This window comes from Orbicella franksi, chromosome 9 (genome assembly GCF_964199315.1).
Source record: "Orbicella franksi chromosome 9, jaOrbFran1.1, whole genome shotgun sequence".
Taxonomy (NCBI): domain Eukaryota; kingdom Metazoa; phylum Cnidaria; class Anthozoa; order Scleractinia; family Merulinidae; genus Orbicella; species Orbicella franksi.
In genome coordinates, this window is record NC_138153.1 from 25,797,405 (window position 1) to 25,815,587 (window position 18,183).

Sequence of the window (18,183 nt, forward strand, 5' to 3'; positions counted from 1 at the left end):
CTCGCACATGGGGGATTTTCGAAAACAAATAACTGCAAAGATTTCTTTCAACAAAAGAAACAAACTTTGTAAGATCTTACACAATCTTTAAACTAGGCAGCCGTAAGATGTTTGTGTAAATATTGAAAGTGGGATATAAAACAGGCGAGCTTATCGAGCAGGGAAGTATGAATAAATACATGCACTATTTCAAGGCTTCATTATAAAGTGAAACATTTGCAAAATATGCCAAGTTTAAGTTTGATTGTATTAATTTTATCACTTTTGAAATCATGAACGAAAAACCCAAACTACCACAAAGGTTCAAAACGTTGATGATGGCCTGCACGCTTAATGAGAAAAAACTCTGAGCTTAAATCTGCAGGAAACTTCACAGTATTACAGGCTTCTACTTGCAACAGTTACCAATCACAAGCTTCATCACGTTCAATGAATTCCACCCCTAGCACTGTGTCAAAGCCACTCAAAACTTGTCTTGTAACAAAATAAATGTCAAACCTCAATCTAGCACCTTCAATGCCAGCAAAACTCTTTTCTCGTTTGGCTTTCTCATCTGTTTTTACACGCGTGATGACCACAAAATGAGAACCTTTTTGACATTTTTGATATTTTTTTCGAATTTGATACGGATGACGATGATTAACCTGTTCAACTAACACATTATATTACATGTATCAGTGTATGTTTTTCTCGGTGAAATTGCTTTTCTTTGAGAAAAGAACAAAACCATAATTGCTTAAAATACACTGAAATGCACTTTTTAGAACCCCAATTTCAAACTTTTCCTGGGGAGGCTCCCGGACCCCCCAATAAAAGGTTGCGGTCAGCCCCCCCCCGCCCCTCCCCCCGCTCCACGTGGCTCCAACAAAACCACTCCACGTCTTTTTATCGGCATTGTCTGCTGCCTACTCAAAGTTATTCTCCTTCTACTTCAAATTTTCGGGAGAACCCTGCTATAGTTTCAAGATTGCATGCGTACATAGGACGAAAGCACAAGTAATCTGCGCGTGCTCAGAGGAAAACGCAAGTGTTTTTCAATTTTTATGACGTCAACATGAGCACAAAAAGCAAAACTGACAGTGAATTTTTTTGCATTTCTTCAGTGAATTTTTTTTTAATTTGGCTCAGTAGTAATCACATGCAATTCCTACAAATTACCCTATTTTTGTTAAAATCTGTCAGAGCTAATCTAATATATTTAGAAGAATGACAAATTACAGAATATTGGAAAAACCATCTGAACAACCTTAACTTTTTACCAATTCAAAATGTCAGGCAATATTATTTCCATGATGTGGCAAAGTATGACAAAATTTAACCACAGGAAAGTATAAACATTAAGGAGTTTAGGCTGAAATAAGGAATAATAATATTATATTTATTATCTGCCTGTCAGTAGATGTGATGTTGCCATGGTAACAGCCTTGATCCAAAAATTGACAACCAAAAAGTAAGCCTCATTTTAACAGTACCCATACTGGTATATCTCTATGGGGAAAACTTTTAGAGAAATTAACTAAGTTTCTTTTTCTAACTTGCACTCTATAGGGAGCCACCTTGAGGGGGTCTTATACTCTCAGCTATAAATCTTTCTCCTAAAAACCATTTTTTCAGAACATGAACATTCAACATTCCTGTTCATTTGAAAATTGTATTTTGAAACAATTTTCCTCTTAAATATACTCCTTGATTTACATTTGAATAGAGAAATCTGCACACTGGCAGCTATATTTCAACATAGCAACACCCATAGCAACCATTGTTTACAGTCTAAAAGTACTCACAAAATGGATTCAATTCAGTACATTTTAATGGTACTTTAAAGCAAAGCTTTAAAGATGTGTACTTATGAGAATTTTGCATCATGGTCCTGAACATTGTTTCCTCTACCATCTTATACACTCCTTGTACTTGGTTAACATTTCTGTGACTGGTGTTTATTCGGGTATTCAATGGATCATTTATATGAAACCTTTCGATATACCCCTCCCCTTGCCTCTAACCCCTCCCCCCATTCACAAGACTAAATTGGGTTCTTGGAGACCGAAGTAAAAGTTTAAAGCCTTATTGCTCAAAATGACTGAATAGACGGATCATCAATATCTCGAACATGATACAATGTATCTCCACTGGGTTTTAACTGAATGTTGTCAAATTATCAACATTGGTAAAGGACACAATTATCTAGGTCTTCAAATTTGCAATTTATGAAATTTCTTTCCCTGTTATTTAGTTAACATAGTTATTATTAGTTAATATTAGTGTACTTTTTCAAAATTTCACGAGAAAAACCCCCTCAAAACACTGCCTTCTGAGGTTTGTCTCCTGGACAACTTGCTTATGGACAGGATGAACTTAATCCCCAGTATTGCATTGTGCATCCCTACTGCGCATAATTTCACCCGTGATTAGTGCGCGCACATTAAAAAATGGTGGCTTTTTCTTTACAGCTGGACCTCGCCATAGAGGTAAATCATCATTTTCTCACAAAGGAGTATGGTGACCTATCATTTTTTTTCTGTTGTTTTGAATTGAGTAATAAATTTCTCTGAGTGTGTAAAATAAATATGGGCCAATTCTCAGTGTAGAACAAAAAGCAATCATCGGAAAGGTGAATTTAGCAAGCAATCGTGACTACAATCATGGTGCTATTATAAGGATTTATATGGGTATAAACAAGGTGCTGTTGCTCCTAAACGAACATGGGGACCCCTCATTTTTATTTCAAAATTTAAGTTCCTACAATATAAACAATCAATAGGTAAAGTTTCACAAAAATCTCAGTGCATGTTCTATTTCAGTGGAATGACCTTAATTCCATGCTTCTCGAACCATTCATTTTTACGTTACCGTGTTTATAATGAACACCACTTTTTAACACTAAGGAGCTAGTTATTCATTAACCATCGTGCCATGTGAAAAGGAAAGCTCATTTTTGAAGTCACAGTGCAAAGTCCTTTAACGTGGTACCAAAACTGTTCAACAGAGTTGTTTTGCAAAAAAAATGTTCTTAAGGTACAAGACCCCCTTAAGTCTTAATTAAGCTTATGATTATTGTAAACACATGACTGTGACATATACAGCTAACTTGATCAAACTTGTAGTCACATAAAAAGTTCATACCTTTTGCCTGTTTCCTTTTCCATGGGATAACAAATTCCCCTTTCTTAGATAAAGAGGCCCATGGACGCTGCTTTCCTGCATCATTTGGTCGGTCACTTCATTGCGAATTTAAACGTACGGCGAGCGGAGTGTCATCTTCAGAAAACTCTGAGCTTGAACCGTCCTGAGCTAGACCTCCTCTATCAATGTTTTGATCCTTGTCTGATTTCAACCCCTTCGGAACAAACATTTTCCTCAACAACAGTTGACTTGTCCTTAACTTAGCTCCTCATGACTTTTGTACGGTCTTAATAAATGACTTTTCGCTAGAAATCACTGCATTCCTCCTAAACGACCGCGTGAGACTGATCAAGTATCGGGACAAGCGCGCGAATCACAGTTCCTCTCCCTACAGGGTAGAGTGAGATGATGCGGAAGCTTCTAAATTCACCAAAACTGCCCCAAAATCTTCTATCCTGCAACTTTAAAACAATAAATCTAAATTTTTAAATCTTTTAAAACACATGTTTTTGAAAATGCTTATAAAGCAACCTAGTCATTTGTCCTGGTTTTGTTATAGTATCGATACTGTCCCTACTCTACAGGGTGTATATTGTTATGTTACTTTGTGACCAGGCCTTGTTGATGATAAGCAACACCAGAAAACCGGTAACCTACGAATTGTATCTTTCAAGAATACACTCAGAAGTAATTTATAATGGTAATTGAACTGAGTGGAGTGCAATTTGGTCTGAAATCATACGCGTGATTTCAAAATCGAACGAGCGCTACGCGTGATTTCAAAATCGAACGAGCGCTACGCGCTCGTTCGATTTGAAATCACAAGTATGATTTCAGACCAAAATTGCACGACATGAAGTTCAATTGCCACTTTATTAGATCCATTTTGAAATCGCACAATTTTATCGCCTTAATTTTTAGACTTTTGGTGTATTGTTCCAGTAGCCGGTTTGTTTAAAAAAAAAGCGGAACCGGAAACACCTTTACGTCTCATTTGGTATGCAAAACGATGTCATGTGACGAAAATTCATCCGAGCATGACAAAGAAACAAGCGGTTCCGAAGTCAGAACGAAAATAGTCTGCCTCAGGTGTAAAAGTTCAATTCTCGTCGCTTGAATCAATGATGGAAGGTCTTTCTTTCTTCTGTGGTTGAAGCTGAGACTTTTCATTGTCTTTGGAGAAGGAATTTGAAGGTGCATCCTGCGTAATTCTGCGATGGATTTCTTTTGAGTTGTGAAACTCCCTCGAGTGCACGATGCCCAGTGGATGGTACGTTTTTTTTTCTTTCATACCGTTTAATGGCATGATTTTAAGGGAGTCCAGCTCGTTATCATCTCCGTTTCTTTTTGTGACCTCGGCGAAGGACTCAATACTCAGGGCCTTGTCAAGTTCTTGCGACGCCATTTGTTTCAAGATATTTCCAAGATGGCGGGACTAACATCAGCTTCGTAAGACGTTCATTCATTCACTGTTTTGTGGAGCGGGGTGTATTTTGACTTTGTTTATTCACAGCGACAGAGTTGAGCTCTTTTGTTGCTTCGTTTGAAACTACCAGAAACCTGGAAACATCTACCTTCTTGAGATGGCCCTGAATTTATTGTTGTGTGGTTTTCGTTTGTTTGTGTTTTACTGGACTCGGTATCATACGGATTTTGAGCAGATGTTGAAGAAAAATCGCCAAAATATTCATCAAAATGGACACTGAAGGTTGGAAACTTCCATTAAAGTAGATGTTCAGCCTGAAGGAGCTGATAATCGTCATTTTAGAAACTGTAATTAATTACATTCGTCAAGTTTTTTGGAAAAAAAAAAACACAATAACAACAAAGTTTTGGCAATACTAGTTGCTAAATTCTCCACACAATGGCTTTTTCCCTTTCATTTTCCTGAAATGTTATTGTTTACTTTAAACTAATATTGAAATCTGATTTGTTGTTTTGTTTTACTGTCCCATTCTCAATGGCTGAGAAAAAGATGCGATTTAGAGCAAAAAATAGTGCGATTCGTGAATAAATCGCACCATTGAGAGCCAATCAGATTGCAAGGATAGCCAGTGATTTCAAAATGGATGTAATAAAGGAAATAACCGAAGATTTCTCGGCTGGCTCAAGTCTTGAGGTAATTGCTGCATGCTTTACACGAACACTCAAAAAGACATATGATGTGAGAAAGAACTTTGTAGTGTTTCCGCCGATAAGATGCCGTAAGCCGCAACTTTGCGATAACATTGATGCTAGTCCCGCTTGATCTTAGACATCATCATCAAAGATGGTATTTTTTTTCCTGTGAAACGTCCTCCGCTCGTAGGTGATCCAGTGTTGGGTCACATTTTAGGTCTGTACGTGCAAACAGACCATTAGTAATCACACTGGAACACAATATTCTCCTTAACTACTCTGATTACTACAGCAAGACATCTATAAAATTGTATCTGCTTTTCTTTTTTTCAATATGCACAATGTACATTTTAAAAAAAACAGATTTAATTTGATGTTGTTCTGTCGTTTATTTAAGCAACAGAGTACTTTTTCCATGTTCACATAGCCTCGTCTAAACACGAGGGGAGTTGGAAGAATTCAAAACAGTTATGCAAACCCTTGACTTCATCTCAGGTTTGTCTAACTTTCAAGAATTCTCCCAACACCCTGAATGTTTAGATGAGGTTGTGTAAACATGGAAAAAGTACTCTGTTGCTTTTATAAAATATTTCTGAAAAAAATGCACAAATTTAAAACATCACAACAGTATTTACATACTCTCATCTAAACACACTTATTATATCTCTCAGTTAAGACACATGCTGTGATTGGTCAATTTAGCGGGCCATATTCTCCTGTATGGCCCGCTAGAATTTAAAGTTGGCTTTGTTGCCAAACTGTTTCATGATTTATCGCCAAGTGTTCTTAACTTTTATGGCAAGTGAAAGTTTAAAACTTTCTTATACTCTGAATTGTGTAATAAAGCGTGCTAATGACTTAAAAGCAATTTCAAACTGATTCGTTTTGCTTTCAAGGTGCGTCAGAAATTTGAAGCATTTCCAAGTCCGCGTCAATAGAAATTGTTTCCGAACCCGTCAGGCAACACAGCAGAGACATAATAAACATCTTACTAACCTCGTCTTCACGGTCCGTATTGTAAGTTACGGATCCTCGTTTTTTCCCCATCGATTAATGGCACGTGCGCTTCACGCACATAAATCGAAGGGGGGAAAGGGGCCATAAATCGAAGGGGGGGGGGAAACTTGGTCCGTAACTTACAGTACGGACTTCAAACTCGGTTAGTAAGATGTATTTATTGACCAATGAGAATGTGCATAGTATCTCAGTCATTTTATAAAGGTTGACATTTATGTTTTGGTTTTCTCCAGCTGAATTAAATAATGGACTGAAATGAGTTTCTTTCGCAAGTGATCAGAGATAACAGGCACACACTGGAATGCACAAGGAATTTGCTGGCTTATAAAGAAGTCTATGTGAACTTTGTTAATCCAGTTAATCAGCAATTACAGCTCTTCATGTTGCAGCAAGACATGGAGATGTTGAGCTTATAAAATTGCTGGTTTCTTTTGGGGCTCATGGTGGAACTGTAGATCTTATGACAGCTTTACATGAAGCATACCTTGGTGGTCATCCTGAGGTCGTCGATGTCCTGATTGCCGAAGGAGCTGATGTATGTATTACTGCTGTATTAGTGTTAACCTCAGTGGGTTTGAAAATAATAAACTCATAGCAAACAATAAATCTCTGTCGACAGACTAATTGCTGTTATAATAGCCTGCAAATATGTGCAGCTCACTCTGCATGCAGCTATCATGAATGTCTCAATAATTTAGTGGCAGTGTCATTTGAGATGGCTGTAAGGTAAGGGAAAGTCTGCATACGAGCCAAGTAGCCCATCAGACTAGAGCTAATATCCCGGTTTGTATAGCATGAAGCAACTAGGAGTATTTCTACTCCTCCCTGGATGGGATGCTTAAGAAAAATCACAGGGCTACCCCCAGCATTAAGTTTGCTGGTACCCATTTATACACCTAGGTCAAGAGAGGCACCGTGAGAATAAAGTGTCTTACCCAAGAACACAACACAATGTCCTGGGCCAGAGCTCAAACCTGGGCCACTTGATCCGGAGATGAGCGCAATAGTCACAAAGCCTGTCAGACCGTGTCTCCCACTGTATCAGGAGGTTAATCTGTGTAGTATTATCGTCTTTTTTGACAGACACAGCATAGCCAGACATGTAGGGACTGTGATGTCAACCTAAAATGATCATCTGGGATCTTCAATATCGCATGAGAATGCCTCTTTTTGACCCCAAAATATGGCAGACCAAAAACAAGGAATTTAAAAAAAACAGCTTCTAAAGATTGAACTATAGCACTGGGACAAACATGACAGAAACATCCTCATCCTTCCAAAAAATGAAGAAAAATTTATTGTGAACTGCTAGACTGTTACGCTACCTTGAAAATGATTTATAGCTTACATGGTGGTTTTTCCTTAATTTTTACAGGTAAGTGCACGTAACATAGATGGAAGTACCCCACTGTGTTTTGCTTGTGCCACAGGATCGGTTAAGTGTACACATCCGTTAATAGAAACTGGGACTGAGGTGAATCCTTCATTGACACGTACCTTCCCACCCCTACATGAGGCAGCGTTAAATGGACACATTCACTGCCTAGAAATACTAATGCAGATGGGTGCTAACCCAGAGAAATCCAAGAATCAATTGGGAATGGCTTTGCATGTCGCTTGCCTTTGAGGTTACATGGAATGTGTGAGAATTTTACTTAATTCCAGGGCCAATCCTAAGCAATCAAAAGACATCAAGCTCCTTTGCACACTGCAGCTCTGTGCATTTATGAAGACTGTACCTCACTGCTTATAGATTACAGAGCAAATGTTCACCAGAGAAACTCGCAGAGTAAAAGACCTGCTGACTTAGCTACTGATAGAGCATGCAGAAAGATACTTCAGGCTAAAGCTGGTAAATAAATGAAACTAATAAAAAAAAAAGCTTTCACCATAGTAGCCCTAAGTCTGTTTTTTGTATCTACAAAAAATTCTAAGGGGGACCCTCTTAACAGCACTTACTGGATTATTTATTTATTTATTTATTTATTTATTTATTTATTTATTTATTTATTTATTTTATTGTAATTTTTTATTTTTTCTCAGTTTCTGTGTTCAGGTTCTTTTTCAAAGAAAACTGCAAATAAACAGGAACAACTTGGGAAGAACTTATTTTTCTCTCAGATATGTCCCTCAGCCAGCTGCTCATTGTTCATTGAAAAAGAAAAGGGTTCCCATTAAATCTACGTCTCAGAGGTATAAATAGACAAAAGTCAGATACCCAAAATACAGACTCTGGTAGTTTTAAGGGATGTTGTCAACAGTCTCATCTACTTTTATATAGGACTATTTCCCCCCCCCCCCCCCCGTCCACATCCCTATTCCCTAAATATCAAGTCAAAGTCTTGTTTTACAATTCTAAATGAATAATGAAATTAAGTTTCCATTCATTCATTCATAACTTTAAGGGGTTCGCCGCCTTCAATTAATTCTTTATTGGGACAAACGCTTGACTGAGTTTTTCACTCGCTTAATTCGTTAACTAAGGCCTTTTTGGAATGTATGCTTTCTCTCTTCCAGGGGTTCAATCTGATCACACAACATGAAAAGTGCTATTTAATAGCAGTGGCGGATCCAGACCTTGAGCTAAGGGGGGTGGGGGGGGGGGGTAGTTTTGCTTTGCTTGCCCTGCCAGCTATTCTTCCTTTTTTTACTATTCCTTTTTTTACCATTTTTTTTACTATTTTTTATTTCTTCTTTTTTTATTCTAGTAGTTATTTACAATATTAAATTAGTTAGGTAGTTAGGTTTATTTAAATTAAATATTGTATAGTCCTGAAGGAAATACCGTGTCCAAATAAAGATTTTACCTTTACCTTACCTTACCTTACCCAAAATAAGGTTGGGGGGGGTGGGCCCCCCAGGCCCCTCCCCTAGATCCACCACTGAATAGATCTTAATACTGAGCAATTTTATTCAAACTAAATCGGAGAGTCGTTCGATTTTGTTCCGCTCGGTAACAGCAGACTATTAGAACTCGCGCGCTTTATTTCCAGCTCTTGGAATACAGTGGAACATTAGAACAAACATTTTAAAGTATATGTCTACTTGCGTTCTGATATCACAAATGCCGTTCTCTTATTGGCTACTCTACTCACTATCTATTCTTCGGTAGATAGTGAGTAACCGTTGGTGTGCGGTTGTTAACAAAATGGCGGCGGTATCTTTGCGTTTTCGAAGTGTCTTCAAAAAAAATTTAGATGAGTTTTCAACGAACAGCTTTATAACAACAACAACAAAAGTTTATTTCTGCTACTGTAAACAACTAAAAGAATTTACAAGATTATAATTATAAATAATTAAATAAATAAACAGTACAGTACATACAGTAGTGGGACACCCACTACTGAAACACTGAGATTAATCGCTCTCAATTCCCATGCTGCGCCCTCGTCAACTTATCACGCGATAGAGATCTCGAGCTCATAATCTAATTTTAGAAATCTTCATAAAGTTATGACGTTGCTTGTATTTCGGAACGCCATTAACAAGGTGTTTTACGGTAAAAGACAGAGCTTTTTTCTTTTGCCGGGAAGAGTGCATCAAGGAATAGAAAAATCTTGTCACCACTGAGCAACAATATTAAAAATGTGTATACAAGTAAGGACTTGTTTAATCCTATTTAGCCTGGGGGCTCAGTAAGGGTCAGTAAGGCTTTGCGCTGCATTCCACGGTACTGGAGCGTGACGTACTGAACTGACGCGTCGAATCTGTCGCACATCACTTTTAAAGAGGGGGTCCTTTAATTATGCAACATTCAGGTACATTCACTTAATCCCTACAAAGATTCGTTCACTACATAAAAGCTCTCTCATTTAGACTTAATTTTCCAATCAGCGTCATTGATCGGGGTGGGAAAAGAAACGTCAGTATCGGTTTAACAAGGTCGTGATCGACTCGCAGGCCAAAGAAAGAAAACTCGTTAAACGGGATTAACAACACTTACATTGTCTTTATAGAACTTGTTTTCTTTTAATCCAAATGTTTGACGTCACGTTTGGTTTTCATTGCTGTTTTACACTGAAGAACATTTTCTTTTTTTAGCCAATGACATCTGTATTTAGGCATCCTTTACATATCTAAGAAAGGCAGTGCCATCTACACTTTACCACGCAGTCTTGTGTCTCTTGTGGATCCATTTAGACACACTACTGCTGCCTCATTCGGTCTACGAGAATCACGTTTTGACCTTTATGATTATATTCTCGGATGTGTTAAGAGTTTGGCATGCCACGGGATTAAATTCCCAGAAAGAGACTGACTAAAAGTGTTATTTAATAGGAATATTTTAGGAGACTTCTTTTAATGTTCGGTTAATTGTTTCATTTCACCAAGATCGCGCACAGAGTTCTTGTTTCTGCAACGAATATCCTCGAAATATCCAGAATACTGAAGGTAAGTGAAAGAGTTGTAACTTGTTGTTTACAAGGTATAGTATTCGAAGCGGAACAACAGACTTCAGTTTTTCGCTCGCTCAATTCAGTGACCAAAACCAGAAGCAGTTTACCTCATAGCTTCTGCTAAAAGCTATTGGAATATATGCTTTCTCTCTTCCAAGGTTTCACTCTGATCAGAAAACACGAGAAGCCCGATTTTCCAGCTCTTGGAATACAATCGAACATTGAAAGAAACCTTTTTTAGCATAAATCTTCTTGCGTTCCGATTTATCACAAATGCCGTTCCCTTATTGAAAAGAGGCCCTAAGAAATACCAATTCTAAAACAACACATTATCTCCTGTCATTATTTTTTCCGCTCAATACCCTAAAAGGTACCACAAAATCACCCGCTGTGGACCTTTTAAAGCTGAACACCCAAAGAGTAACCAAAACCGCTTTTTTAACCCCTAAAAGGTACGACAAGCACTCGTGTCCTTTTATATGGAAGTCTCACCGGCGGCGGGGGGGGGGGGGGGGAGGGGGGAGGGGAGACTGCCATCGTTCAAACCACGCGAACATCATTATTCAACAAATACGTACAGATTTCCTAACCGATATCACAAAGAATATATATTTAACATAGTTCTCGTGTGCTATCCTGATGTGTGGAAAAAGCAATCTCCAGTGAAACGTCGCAGTAAATTAAGTTTGGACAAAAGGCAGAAGATTATCTTAAATACGAGGACCGTAAATTAAGCCCATAAATTTCACTGTTTTCCTTTTTTGGTCAGATAAAATAAGAAATTAGAACAACAAGATGATGATCGACTTGCAGGGGAAGAAAGAAAACAGGATTGATAGCACTTGCTTTTATAAAACTTGTTTTCTTTAAACCCAAATTTTTGACGTCACGCTTGGTTTTCGTTACTGTTTTGCAGTGAACAATATTTTGTTCTTTTTTCGTCAATAATATCTTTATCTGAGACTTTCTTTACATGCATTTCTAAGAACGCCCTCTAAACGTCATCACGTAGTCTTGTGTCTCTTATGGATCCATTTAGACAAACTACTGCTGCCTCATTCAGTCTACGAGAATGACTTTTTGACCTTAATAATTATATTCTCGGATGTGTTGGACGTTTGGCATGCCACGAGATTAAATTCCCAGAAAGAGACTGACTAGAAAGGTTATTCAGTAGAAATAATTCAGCAGGCTTCCTATTATTGTTTGGCAAATCGTTTCATTAAAATCGTGCACAGAGGTCTTGTTTCTTCAAGGAATATCCTCGAAATATCCAGAATACTGAAGGTAAGTAAATGTGTTGTAACTTTCTGTTTACAAGATATTCGAAGCGGAACTACAGACTGTAGTTTTTCGCTCGCTCAATTCAGTGGCTGACCTATTGGAATATATGCTTTCTCTCTTCCAAGGGTTCAGTCTGATCAGAAAACATGAAAAGTTCGTATTAGTAGATCTTAATGCTGAGCAATGTTATTCAAAATTAATCGCAGAGTCATTCGATTTTGCTCCGCTCGATAACAACAGAACAATAGAACTCGTTCGCTTTATTTCCAATCGAACATTACAGCTAACAGTTTTTAGTTGCTGCGGAGCGAGCGTAGCGAGCGAGCAGCAACATAAACAGGATTTAAGAAGAATATGTAAAAAGGGATCCAAATTCTCGAATTCATCACTTTTTACCAGAATGCATCGCATTTAACCAGAATGCACTGCGCCACTTTTTACCAGAGTAAGTTGCGCTGTCACAGTGATATGTGTATCCCCGTGATATGTGTATCCCCGCACACATATCACTAGTGATATGTGTATCCCCTCCAAAATGGCGGCCAGTGATATGTGTATCCCCCACCCCCCTTCCCTCTACTTTAAATAGCAATATCCTCCTTGAAAGCGCTCTCGTCGTCCGGTCCCTTACTAGACGAACGACTAACCCAAACAGACTTTAAACGCAAATCTCAATTTTTGTAGTTGAAAAAGCTTACGTATCTGCTGCTGGAATTGTGTTCTTATCCTAACTGGTTTTCTGCGAGCAGGATACAATGAATTTAAAGTTGAACACCAAATGGATCTAGATATATTTCAATTTGAGTTTCACGGCACGGGATTTCTAGGACGATATTAATTGCGCGGTGAATTACTAGCAATTTTGCTAGCAAGTTTCATAATAATTGACGTTTATTCTTCGGTAGATAGCCTAGATAACGGCTGTCTTCAGGGGATACACATATCACTGCGCCATGTAATAATTAGTGATATGTGTATCCCCTGTATGCAGTCTTATACAACCGAGGTCAGTGAAACTCCAGAACTCCCAAGCTATGAATAAATGCCGGGTGTGAATATTTCTAGCAAGTCGGTTTTGACAATGCAAATGTAATGGGCATTTTTCTTCTTGGGTAGAAAGCCAATATAACAGCTGTGTCCATAGGGATACACATATCACTAGTTCATGAAATAATCAGTGATATGTGTATCCCTTATTATCCCGTGCACGCGTGCACGCGTGTTAGTGGAATAATCGAGTTTCAAACTCCAGTAAACCTAAGCCGTGTAAAAATGTCGGGTGCTAATATTGCCTGCAGTTTTGACAAGGTTGATGCGCTATATTATAACAGTTGTGTTTATGGGGATACACATATCACTGCGCCATGAAATAATTAGTGATATGTGTATCCCCTGCACGCGATTTCAGCTTAGATATTTAGACATTCGAGTTGGAAACTCCGCAAACCTCAACCTTGGTATAAACGTCGTCGCGAGTAGGCAGCCAGTACATTTCGGCAATAATTGGCCCTTTTTTCGATTAGGTAGAAAGCCAATGTAACGGCTGTGTTTAGGGGATACACAGATCACTGCGCCATGAAATAATTAGTGATATGTTTATCCGCTGTTCGAAGTTTTAGTCAGATACACAGTCGAGTCGGTTGGAACTCGACCAAACTCCAGGAATCCTAAGCTGCTCCATTGGGCGCGAATTAATTTCTGGTTTCTCCTACTCTTTACAGCGAGCCGCCATTTTGTTCGTTGAATGCCTAGGTGAGTATCAGTGTTTTGTGTATCCCCACGGGGGATACACATATCACTAGTGATATGTGTGCGGGGATACACATATCACGGGGATACACATATCCCTGTGACAGCGCCACGAACTACAGGAGGACGGCTTTTGGCGTGGATTCCAGTGAGAAAGATTAGTGGTTGTGTTTTGCTCTGATTTACCTGTAAAACGATGTGAAGGAGATTGTGCCTGCTTTCACAACTCTTGCTTTTGTTCTTAATGCATGCAGTATGTGAAAGTTTGTAAATCTGGACGATTAATTGTGACATCTTAATTTTAAACTTAGTATGTCATTTCTTAGCAGTCTCGTTTACTTGGCCGAATTCTTAAATGAAGAGAAATCGTCGCTCCTAAAGCTCGCAGAATAACTAAAACAAACGAAAACCGTAGAACACGCTAATTTCATATATGCTGCGATCTATTTCTTTTCATCCAAACATGAATTTAAGCTAAAGCTTTAGCATTTTCACACATCGATCGCGAACACAGTCTGTCAACATTCTTGAGACATTTAATGCGTAACAATACAGAATTTATAAGTTAGATTTCTGCTCCTACAACTTCCACATCTTTCGATTTTCGAGATCTGGTAAAGGGGAGATTGATGTGTATCTTTTTATGTTCAAACATGGGTCAGATCACTATGCGCTTTTTTGTCACGATCCCTTGTCACACCTCGCCATCCATGTGTCATCATGCATGAAGTTGTAGATGAATCACTGCGTAAAATATGTCACTATCAATAGAATGTACCGCAGCATTATTATCTTTTAGATACCCTAGTATAAATCTACTATCTACAGTGTTCTGTTCTAGATAGTGGGAAGCCTGGCAGTGTGCGGTTGTTAACAAAATGGCGGCGGTATCTTTGCGTTTTCGAAGTGTCTGCGAAAAGAATTTAGATGTGTTGCAAAAGAATAGTAGATTTATACTAAAACAATGAGATTATTTACTCCCGATTTCTATGCGTGACAGCTGACTCGATTGGGCTGCGCCGGCTCGTCAGCTATCACGCGATGGAAATCTCCAGCTCATAATCTAATTTTAGAAGTCTTTGTTATGCATAAAGTTATGAAAGTTGTTTGTATAGAGTGCGGAACGCCATTAACGTCGTGTTGCAGGGTAAAAGACAAAGCTTTGTCTATTTTGCTAAGAAAAGTGCATAAGGACCAGAAAAATCTCGGGCTGCGCTCTCGTCAACTATCACGCGATAGAGATCTCGAGCTCATGATCTAATTTTAGAAATCTTCATAAAGTTATAACAGTTGCTTGTATTTCGGAACGCCATTAACAACGTGTTGTAGGGTAAAAGACAGAGTTTTTTTTTTTTTTTTTGCCGGGGAATAGAAAAATAGGAATAGAAAAATCTTGTCACCACTGAATAACAATATTAAAAATGTGTATACAAGTAAAGACTTGTTTAATCCTATTTAGCCTGGGGGCTCAGTAAGGGTCAGTAAGGCTTTGCGCTGCATTCCACGGTACTGGAGCGTGACGTACTGAACTGACGCGTCGAATATGTCGCACATCACTGTTAAAGAGGGGTCCTTTAATTATGTAACATTCAGGTACATTCCCTAAATCCCTACAAAGATTCGTTCAGTACATAAAAGCTCTCTCATTTAGACTTAATTTTCCAATCAGCGTCATTGATCGGGTGGGAAAAGAAACGTCAGTATCGGTTTAACAAGGTCGTGATCGACTCGCAGGCCACGGAAAGAAAACACGTTGAACGGGATTAACAACACTTACATTGTCTTTATAGAACTTGTTTTCTTTCAATTCAAATGTTTGACGTCACGTTTGGTTTTCGTTGCTGTTTTACACTGAAGAACATTTTCTTTTTTTAGCCAATGACATCTGTATTTTAGACATCCTTTACATATCTAAGAAAGGCAGTGCCATCTACACTTTACCACGTAGTCTTGTGTCTCTTGTGGATCCATTTAGACAAACTAATACTGCCTCATTCAGTCTACGAGAATGACTTTTTGACCTTTATAATTATATTCTCGGATGTATTAGGCGTTTATCATGCCACGGAATTAAATTCCCAGAAAGAGACTGACTGAAAAGGTTATTTATAGGAATATTTTACGAGACATCCTTTTAATGTTCGGTTAGTTGTTTCATTTAACCAAAATCGTGCACAGAGTTCTTGTTTCTGCAACGAATATCCTCGAAATATCCAGAATACTGAAGGTATATAAGTGAAAGAGTTGTAACTTGTTGTTTACAAGGTATAGTATTCGAAGCGGAACCACAGACTTTAGTTTTTCGCTTGCTCAATTCAGTGACCAAAACCAAAAGCTTATCACCTCATAGCTTCTGCTAAAACCTATTGGAATATATTCTTTCTCTCTTCCAATACAAGGGTTCACTCTGATCAGAAAACATGAAAAGTTCGATTTTCCAGCTCTTGGAATACAATCGAACATTAGAAGAAACAAATGCCGTTCCCTTATTGAAAAGAAGCCCTAAGAGATACCAGTTCTAAAACAACACATTATCACCTTGCATATTTTTTTTCTGCTTAACACCCTGAAAGGTATCACAAAAGCTGCCGCTGTGGACCTTTCCAGGCTGAACACTCTAAGAGGTAACAAAAACGTTTTTCTAAACCTAAAAGGTACGACGAGTACCCCCGTCCTTTTATATGGAAGTCCCCCGCCCCGGGGGGAGAAAGACAGCCATCGTTTAAACCACGTGAACATCATTATTCGACAAATACGTAGAGACTTCCTAACCGGTATCACAAAGTACATATATTTAACATAGTTCTCGTGTGCTATTCTGATGTGTGGAAAAAGCAATCTCTAGTGAAACTTTCGCAGTAAGTAAAGTTTGGACAACAGCCAGAAGATTTTCTTAAAGATGAGGGCGGTAAATTAAGCCCGTAAATTTCACTGTTTTCCTTTTATGGTCAGATAAAATAAGAAATAAAACCACAAGGTGATGATCGACTTGTAGGGGAAGAAAGAAAACAGGATTGACAGCACTTAACTTGTTTTTATATAACTTGTTTTCTTTCAACCTAAATTTTTGACGTCACGCTTGGTTTTCATTACTGTTTTGCAGTGAACAATATTTTCTTCTTTTTTCGTCAATAATATCTTTATCTGAGACTTTCTTTACATGCATGTCTAAGAACGCCGTCTAAACTTCATCACGTAGTCTTGTGTCTCTTGTGGATCCATTTAGAAAAACTAGTGCTGTCTCATTCAGTCTACGAGAATCACTTTTTGACCTTTATAATTATATTCTCGAAGTTAGGCGTTTGGCATGCCACGAGATTAAATTCTCAGAAAGAGACAGACCAGAAAGGTCATTCAGTCGGAATAATTCAGCAGGCTTCCTATTAATGTTCGGCAAATTGTTTCATTAAAATCGTGCACAGAGGTCTTGTTTCTTCAAGGAATATCCTCGAAATATCCAGAATACTGAAGGTAAGTGAAAGTGTTGTAACTTTCTGCTTACAAGATATTCGAAGCGGAACTACAGACTGTAGTTTTTCGCTCGCTCAATTCAGTGGCTGACCTATTGGAATATATGCTTTCTCTCTTCCAAGGGTTCAATCTGATCAGAAAACATGAAAAGTTCGTATTAGTAAATCTTAATGCTGAGGAATGTTATTCAAAATTAATCGCAGAGTCATTCGATTTTGCTCCGCTCGATAAAAGCAGAATAATGCAACTCGCTCGCTTTATTTCCAATCGAACATTAGAGCTAACAGTTTTTAGTATAAATCTACTTGCGTCCTATCACGAATGCCGTTCTCTTATTGGCTACACTACTCACTATCTATTCTGTTGTAGATAGTGAGTAGCCAAGCAGTGTACGGTTGTTAACAAAATGGCGGCGGTATCTTTGCGTTTTCGAAGTGTCTGCGAAAAGAATTTAGGTATGTTTTAAACGAATAGTAGATTTATACTAAAACAATGAGATTATTCACTCCCGATTTCTATGCGTGACAGCTGACTCGATTGGGCTGCGCCGGCTCGTCAGCTATCACGCGATGGAAATCTCCAGCTCATAATCTAATTTTAGAAGTCTTTGTTATGGATAAAGTTATGACAGTTGTTTGTATAGAGTGCGGAACGCCATTAACGTCGTGTTGCAGGGTTAAAGACAAAGCTTTGTCTATTTTGCTAAGAAAAGTGCATAAGGACCAGAAAAATCTTGTCACGACTGAACAACAATTTTAAAAATGTGTAGACAAGTAAGGATTTGTTTAATCCTATTTAGCCTGGGGGCTCAGTAAGGGTCCGGACGCACTTGACTGACAAAATTTGTTTGGCCCTTCCAAAAATCTCGACAAAATTTGTCTCTGCCAAATTTTTAACTTGTCGAGCGTGGGCGTACTGAATCACAGCAAAATATTTGTTAACCACAAGTGTCAATCACATGGAAATTAACACCATCGCTTGCGCGCTTTTGATTTGATTACGTGTAGTCGTGAAATTTGCACTT

The 18,183-nt window shown here is 38.3% G+C and overlaps 2 long non-coding RNA genes and 1 pseudogene across 4 annotated transcripts in view; 2 read left to right on the forward strand and 1 right to left on the reverse strand.

Annotated features, from left to right (window-relative positions):
* The window catches only part of LOC145498210 (uncharacterized), a 35,502-nt gene extending 22,978 nt beyond the window's left edge, over nucleotides 1-12,524 (reverse strand). For all 3 annotated transcript variants that reach the window (XR_014050829.1, XR_014050828.1, XR_014050827.1), the window contains exons 1-2: nucleotides 12,402-12,524; nucleotides 3,124-3,776 (exon numbers count right to left, since the gene is read on the reverse strand). This is a non-coding gene — a long non-coding RNA (uncharacterized LOC145498210). The remainder of the gene's footprint in view (nucleotides 1-3,123; nucleotides 3,777-12,401) is intronic.
* The window catches only part of LOC145498207 (uncharacterized), a 233,993-nt gene that overhangs the window by 43,811 nt on the left and 171,999 nt on the right, over nucleotides 1-18,183 (forward strand). The window lies entirely within an intron of this gene.
* On the forward strand, nucleotides 6,504-8,118 carry LOC145498584 (uncharacterized; annotated as a pseudogene).